Source organism: Xenia sp. Carnegie-2017, unplaced genomic scaffold (genome assembly GCF_021976095.1).
Source record: "Xenia sp. Carnegie-2017 unplaced genomic scaffold, XeniaSp_v1 HiC_scaffold_19, whole genome shotgun sequence".
Classification (NCBI taxonomy): domain Eukaryota; kingdom Metazoa; phylum Cnidaria; class Anthozoa; order Malacalcyonacea; family Xeniidae; genus Xenia; species Xenia sp. Carnegie-2017.
In genome coordinates, this window is record NW_025813481.1 from 5,146,222 (window position 1) to 5,154,401 (window position 8,180).

The following is an 8,180-nucleotide window of genomic DNA, read 5'->3' on the forward strand; positions in this document are numbered from 1 at the left end:
TTGAATGGAACTGGCTGCCAACAATTTGTTTCGCTATTTGTCGGTTCGCGAGCGAGAAGGCTGGAGAGATATATTGAAAGATTTTACATTTGAACCTCACGAGTATAGGGAAACAGATTTTCCTATTTATTTCAGGCTAATTTATAGATATTTATATTCTTATATACAAGAACATTATCCGGACTCGGTTATCAGGGTTCACGTTACGTTATTTTTAGTGTTCGGACACGAGTAACGCCACATTAGGTGAACATTTTTCGGGATTTTATCTTGGCTCGAGAGTGATTTTGTGAACATTTTACTTAATTTAATTGACGTTCAAGACCAAGGTGAACGTTTCCAATCCATACAAAATTTCCACGATCTGTTTCTTGATAACATAAGAGTATCTTTGCATGAATCGAGTAAGAAAAGATCAGAACGACAAAGCGAACGTACGCGTAGACGTAATTCCAGAAGAATAGGTATAATACAAGATACCCAAGCGCAACATAGGGAAGAGTTTCGTGCATCGTTGCAACTTATACCCGAAGCAGCGAGACAATTTTGGCAAAGACGTGATGAACGACGGAGACAAATACAGCGATGGCGAGTTCGCCGACGTCGTAGAAGAGTCAGACTTTTCCCTCACGAAAGGAGAAGCGGGAGAGGATTACGATAGAATTTATACGTCTTATTTCAAAATTCCGAAAACAGTACAATGTTGCCAAAATTGATTTCAGACATAGAAAATTATGTTATGCATTTTCTAAAATATATTGCATGAGATGCATGAGATCTTTCCCTAAACAGCCGTTCAACACGCATCCTTGCGACACCAAAAAATGTCCGTTTTGTTGGCGTACGAAATGTCAAGAAGATGCGGCATACAGACCTAAATGCGACATTTGTTTTGCACCTTGCGCTAGCCGAGAATGTTTGCAAGTTCATTACGGAAAATGTGAAACCATTGATTTGACTGGATTTAAGAAGATTGATCGAGATTTGGATGTCAACTTGAAGTGTCTCATCGATTACAAGTATGACGAGGATGCAGGAGATTGGAAGTATCCCTATTGTTCTCTGTTCAATATTCATTCTCTTCGCATGAACGAATACATGACGATTGACTCCTTTGTCGACGACTACCTCCGTTTTAGAAAAATGAATAAAGTTAAAATGAAAATTGAGAAAGAACATAAAGAGGCGGAAAAAGCTCGGTTGGACGGTCCAAAAACCTAAAAGACGACTATGGAAGAACGATATAAAATAGGTATGGAAGAACGTCGTAAGGAACGCGAAAACGACGAAGGAAACGCGAGGGTTTACCTGATGATGATGATGATGATGAAAAACCTAATGAGAGAGACGTTTGACGAAAATGGACGAGGATGACGACGACGAGTTTGATGACGAAGGATTTGATTACGATAGTTATGATAGAATGGCTGCACCCATGTTGAAATTATTCAACAGATTGGAACAAGAAGGATGTTCTATGGTTTCTTTTCCCGAAACACATATTTTTCCAGAAGATGATGCTATGATAGAAGCATTGCGCGGAGAATAGCGAACTATATGCGGTGAACAATTTCCTCATCTTGTCAAAGTTTTGGACCATGCTACGTTTGGTATAGGATACATGGACCCGGAAAGATGTCGCGACGACGAAGATCCGCAACCTCATCTAAGAGTTTATTTGAAAATGGATTACGAAGTGTACACGGATGTATACAACGAGTACATTGTTGCAGATACGACGCTTACCATTACGTTTGTTATTCCCGAACGTGTCAATCATTTTTTAGAAGGTATTGTCACCTTTGATTTGCAAACACAAGATGGTTCCGACACCTATACTTTAAATTTGAGAAGCGATAACAACTATAAGGAAATACAAGTAGCAAACGATCATATTATTTTTCTGGATAAACGATTGTATTATTCTATCATTCAAATAAAAAACGTGAATGGTGCACGTGACGAACGACAATTTATCAAATTTCAAAATAGCAATCATGCTTATTTTGCAACAGCATTGAATGAACCTCGAACCTATGACGTACGATTCTCACCTACAACTTCAGAAATTTCATTGGGAAACAAATTCAAATTTTAGATTTAAGTCAACTACCAATCACGTCCACGAAACAAAATATGGTGCTGATTGTAGGATTATTTAATCAAGTTGTCTTGTTATTTAATCAACTTTAATTGATAATTGAAAAGTAAGGGTGAGTTTTCTAAAAGTAAGGGTGAGTCTTCTATCAGTAAGGGTGTGTCCTTTAAAAGTAAAGGTGAGTCTTCTAAACATAAGGGTGAGTCATCTAAAAGTAAGGGTGACTCTTCTAAAAGTTTGTGAGTGCCTTCTAAAAGTAAGGGTGAGTCTTCTAAAAGTAAGGGTGAGTCTTCTTAAGGTAAGAATGTGCCTTCTAAAAGTAAAGGTGAGTCTTCTAAAGGTAGTGGTGTGTCATCGAAAAGTAAGGGTGAGTTTTCTAAAAGTAAGGGTGAGTCTTCTAACAGTAAGGGTGTGTCTTCTAAAAGTAAGGTGAGTCTTCTAAAAGTAAAGGTGAGTCTTCTAAATGTAACAGTGCGTCTTCTAAAAGTAAGTGTGAGTCCTCTAAAAGTAAGGGTGTGTCTTCTAAAAGTAAGGGTGACTCTTCTAAAAGTAACGGTGAGTCATCTAAAAGTAAGGCTGTGTCTTCTAAAAGTAAGGGTGTGTCATCTGAAAGTAAGGTTGAGTCTTGTAAAAGTTAGGGTGTGTCTTTTAAAAGTAAAGGTGAGTCTTCTAAACATAAGGGTGAGTCATCTAAAAGTAAGGGTGACTCTTCTAAAAGTTTAGGAGTGCCTTCCAAAAGTAAGGGTGAGTCTCCAAAAAGTAAGGGTGATTCTTCTAAAAGTAAGGGTGAGTCTTCTAAAAGTAAGGGTGATTCTTCTAAAAGTAAGGGTGAGTCTTCTAAAAGTAAGGGTGAGTCTTCTAAAAGTAAGGGTGTGTCTTCTAAAACTAAGGGTGAGTCATCTAAAGATAAGGGTGTGTCTTCTATAAGTAATAGCGTGTCATCTAAAAGTAAAGGTGTATCATCTGAAAGTAAGGTTGAGTCTTCTAAAAGTTAGGGTGTGCCTTATAAAAGTAAGGGCAAGTCTTGTAAAAGTTAGGGTGTGCCCTTTAAAAGTAAAGGTGAGTCTTCTAAACATAAGGGTGAGTCATCTAAAAGTAAAAGTGAGTCTTCTAAACATAAGGGTGAGTCATCTAAAAGTAAGGGTGACTCTTCTAAAAGTTTAGGAGTGCCTTCTAAAAGTAAGGGTGAGTCTTCTAAAAGTAAGGGTGATTCTTCTAAAAGTAAGGGTGAGTCTTCTAAAAGTAAGGGTGATTCTTCTAAAAGTAAGGGTGAGTCTTCTAAAAGTTTGGGTGTGCCTTCTAAAAGTAAGGGTGAGTCTTCTAATAGTTTGGGTGTGCCTCCTAAAAGTAAGGGTGAGTTTTCTAAAAGTAAGGGTGAGTGTTCTATCAGTAAGGGTGTGTCTTCTAAAAGTTAGGGTGAGTCTTCTAAAGGTAAGGGTGTGTCTTCTAAAAGTAAGGGTGAGTCTTCTAAAAGTAAGGGTGAGTCATCTAAAAGTAAGGGTGTGTCTTCTAAAAGTAATAGCGTGTCATCTAAAAGTAAAGGTGTATCATCTGAAAGTAAGGTTGAGTCTTCTAAAAGTTAGGGTGTGCCTTATAAAAGTAAGGCTGAGTCTTCTAAAAGTAAGGGTAAGTCTTCTTAAGGTAAGGGTGTGCCTTCTAAAAGTAAAGGTGACTCTTCTAAAGGTAGGGGTATGTCATCGAAAAGTAAGGGTGAGTTTTCTAAAAGTAAGGGTGAGTCTTCTAAAGGTAAGGGTGTGTCTTCTAAAAGTAAGGGTGAGTCATCTAAAAGTAAGGGTGAGTCATCTGAAAGTAAGGGTGAGTCATCTAAAAGTAAGGGTGAGTCTTCTAAAAGTAACGGTGAGTCTTCTTAAGGTAAGGGTGTGTCATCAAAAAGGGGATGAGGTTTAAAAGTAAGGTGAGTCTTCTAACAGTAAGGGTGTGTCTTTTAAAAGTAAGGGTGAGTCATCTAAAAGTAGGGTGAGTCTTCTAAATGTAACAGTGTGTCTTCTAAAAGTAAGTGTGAGTCCTCTAAAAGTAAGGGTGTCTTCTAAAAGTAAGGGTGAGTCATCTAAAAGTAAGGGTGAGTCGTCTAAAAGTAAGGCTGTGTCTTCTAAAAGTAATAGCGTGTCATCTAAAAGTAAAGGTGTGTCATCTGAAAGTAAGGTTGAGTCTTGTAAAAGTTAGGGTGTGTCCTTTAAAAGTAAAGGTGAGTCTTCTAAAACATAAGGGTGAGTCATCTAAAAGTAAGGGTGTGTCTTCTAAAAGTAATAGTATCATCTAAAAGTAAAGGTGTGTGATCTGAAATAAGGTTGGGTCTTCTAAAAGTTAGGGTGTGCCTTATAAAAGTAATGGTGAGTCTTGTAAAAGTTAGGGTGTGTCCTTTAAAAGTAAAGGTGAGTCTTCTAAACATAAAGGTGAGTCATCTAAAAGTAAGGGTGACTCTTCTAAAAGTTTGGGAGTGCCTTCTAAAAGTAAGGGTGAGTCTTCTAAAAGTTTGGGTGTGCCTTCTAAAAGTAAGGGTGAGTCTTCTAATAATTTGGGTGTGCCTCCTAAAAGTAAGGGTGAGTGTTCTAAAAGTAAGGGTGAGTCTTCTATCAGTAAGGGTGTGTCTTCTAAAAGTAAGGGTGAGTCTTCTAAAAGGTAAGGGTGTGTCTTCTAAAAGTAAGGGTGAGTCTTCTAAAAGTAAGGGTGAGTCATCTAAAAGTAAGGGTGTGTTTTCTAAAAGTAATAGCGTGTCATCTAAAAGTAAAGGTGTATCATCTGAAAGTAAGGTTGAGTCTTCTAAAAGTTAGGGTGTGCCTTATAAAAGTAAGGCTGAGTCTTGTAAAAGTTAGGGTGTGTCCTTTAAAAGTAAAGGTGAGTCATCTAAACATAAGGGTGAGTCATCTAAAAGTAAGGGTGTGTCTTCTAAAGGTAAGGGTGTGTCTTCTAAAAGTAAGGGTGAGTCTTCTAAAAGTAAGGGTGAGTCATCTAAAAGTAAGGGTGTGTTTTCTAAAAGTAATAGCGTGTCATCTAAAAGTAAAGGTGAATCATCTGAAAGTAAGGTTGAGTCTCCTAAAAGTTAGGGTGTGCCTTATAAAAGTAAGGCTGAGTCTTGTAAAAGTTAGGGTGTGTCCTTTAAAAGTAAAGGTGAGTCATCTAAACATAAGGGTGAGTCTTTTAAAAGTAAGTGTGAGTCCTCTAAAAGTAAGGGTGTGTCTTCTAAAAGTAAGGGTGAGTCATTTAAAAGTAAGGGTGAGTCATCTAAAAGTAAGGGTGTGTTATCTTAAAGTAATAGCGTGTCATCTAAAAGTAAAGGTGTGTCATCTGAAAGTAAGGTTGAGTCTTCTAAAAGTTAGGGTGTGCCTTATAAAAGTAATGGTGAGTCTTGTAAAAGTTAGGGTGTGTCCTTTAAAAGTAAAGGTGAGTCTTCTAAACATAAAGGTGAGTCATCTAAAAGTAAGGGTGACTCTTCTAAAAGTTTGGGAGTGCCTTCTAAAAGTAAGGGTGAGTCTTCTAAAAGTAAGGGTGAGTCATCTAAAAGTAAGGGTGATTAAGTAAAGGTGAGTCTTCTAAAGGTAGGGGTGTGTCATCGAAAAGTAAGGGTGAGTTTTTTAAAAGAAAGGGTGAGTCTTCTAATAAGGGTGATTCTTCTAAAAGTAAGGGTGAGTCAAAAAGTAAGGAGTCATCTAAAAGTAAGAGTCAGTCATCTAAAAGTAAGGGTGTGTCTTCTAAAAGTAATATCTAAAAGTAAGGTGTATCATCTGAAAGTAAGGTTGAGTCTTCTAAAAGTTAGGGTGTGCCTTAAAAAGTAAGGGTGAGTCTTCTAAAAGTAAGGTGAGTCATCTAAAAGTAAGGGTGAGTAAGTAAAGTGAGTCTTCTAAAGGTAGGGGTGTGTCATCGAAAAGTAAGGGTGAGTTTTTAAAAGAAAGGGTGAGTCTTCTAACAATAAGGGTGATTCTTCTAAAAGTAAGGCTGAGTCTTCTAACAGTAAGGGTGTGTCTTTTAAAAGTAAGGGTGAGTCATCTAAAAGTAGCGGTGAGTCTTCTAAATGTAACAGTGTGTCTTCTAAAAGTAAGTGTGAGTCCTCTAAAAGTAAGGGTGTGTCTTCTAAAAGTAAGGGTGAGTCATCTAAAAGTAAGGGTGAGTCGTCTAAAAGTAAGGCTGTGTCTTCTAAAAGTAATAGCGTGTCATCTAAAAGTAAAGGTGTGTCATCTGAAAGTAAGGTTGAGTCTTGTAAAAGTTAGGGTGTGTCCTTTAAAAGTAAAGGTGAGTCTTCTAAACATAAGGGTGAGTCATCTAAAAGTAAGGGTGTCTTCTAAAAGTAATAGTATCATCTAAAAGTAAAGGTGTGTGATCTGAAATAAGGTTGGGTCTTCTAAAAGTTAGGGTGTGCCTTATAAAAGTAATGGTGAGTCTTGTAAAAGTTAGGGTGTGTCCTTTAAAAGTAAGGTGAGTCTTCTAAACATAAGGTGAGTCATCTAAAAGTAAGGGTGACTCTTCTAAAAGTTTGGGAGTGCCTTCTAAAAGTAAGGGTGAGTCTTCTAAAAGTTTGGGTGTGCCTTCTAAAAGTAAGGGTGAGTCTTCTAATAATTTGGGTGTGCCTCCTAAAAGTAAGGGTAAGTGTTCTAAAAGTAAGGGTGAGTCTTCTATCAGTAAGGGTGTGTCTTCTAAAAGTAAGGGTGTGTCTTCTAAAAGTAAGGGTGTGTCTTCTAAAAGTAAGGGTGAGTCTTCTAAAAGTAAGGGTGAGTCTTCTAAAAGTAAGGGTGAGTCATCTAAAAGTAAGGGTGTGTCTTCTAAAAGTAGTAGCGTGTCATCTAAAAGTAAAGGTGTATCATCTGAAAGTAAGGATGAGTCTTCTAAAAGTTAGGGTGTGCCTTATAAAAGTAAGGCTGAGTCTTGTAAAAGTTAAGGTGTGTCCTTTAAAAATAAAGGTGAGTCTTCTAAACATAAGGGTGAGTCATCTAAAAGTAAGGGTGACTCTTCTAAAAGTTTAGGAGTGCCTTCTAAAAGTAAGGGTGAGTCTTCTAAAAGTAAGGGTGATTCTTCTAAAAGTAAGGGTGAGTCTTCTAAAATTAAGGGTGAGTCTTTTAACAGTAAGGGTGTGTCTTCTAAAAGTAAGGGTGAGTCATCTGAAAGTAAGGGTGAGTCATCTAAAAGTAAGGGGAGTCTTCTAAAAGTAAGGGTGAGTCTTCTTAACGTAAGGGTGTGTCATCGAAAAGTAAGGATGAGGTTTCCAAAAGTAAGGGTGAGTCTTCTAACAGTAAGGGTGTGTCTTTTAAAAGTAAGGGTGAGTCATCTAAAAGTAGCGGTGAGTCTTCTAAATGTAACAGTCTGTCATCTAAAAGTAAAGGTGTGTCATCTGAAAGTAAGGTTGAGTCTTGTAAAAGTTAGGGTGTGTCCTTTAAAAGTAAAGGTGAGTCTTCTAAACATAAGGGTGAGTCATCTAAAAGTAAGGGTGTGTCTTCTAAAAGTAATAGCGTATCATCTAAAAGTAAAGGTGTGTGATCTGAAATAAGGTTGGGTCTTCTAAAAGTTAGGGTGTGCCTTATAAAAGTAATGGTGAGTCTTGTAAAAGTTAGGGTGTGTCCTTTAAAAGTAAAGGTGAGTCTTCTAAACATAAAGGTGAGTCATCTAAAAGTAAGGGTGACTCTTCTAAAAGTTTGGGAGTGCCTTCTAAAAGTAAGGGTGAGTCTTCTAAAAGTTTGGGTGTGCCTTCTAAAAGTAAGGGTGAGTCATCTAAAAGTAAGGGTGTGTCATCTAAAAGTAAAGGTGAGGCTTCTAAAAGTAAGGGTGAGTCTTCTAAAAGTAAGGGTGAGTCATCTTAAAGTAAGAGTGACTCTTTCTAAAATTAAGGGTGCATCTTGTAAAAGTAAAGGTGAGTGTTCTATAAGTAAGAGTGTTTCTTCTAAAAGTAATCATGAGTGGTGTAAAAGTAAGGGTTTGTGATGTAAGAGTAAGGGTATAGTCATCTAAAAGTAATGGTTTGTCATTTAAAAGTAAGGGTGAGTCATCTAAAAGTAAGAGTGAGTCGTTCTAAAATTAAGGGTGCATCTTGTAAAAGTAAAGGTGAGTGTAAAAGTAAGAGTGTTTCTTCTAAAAG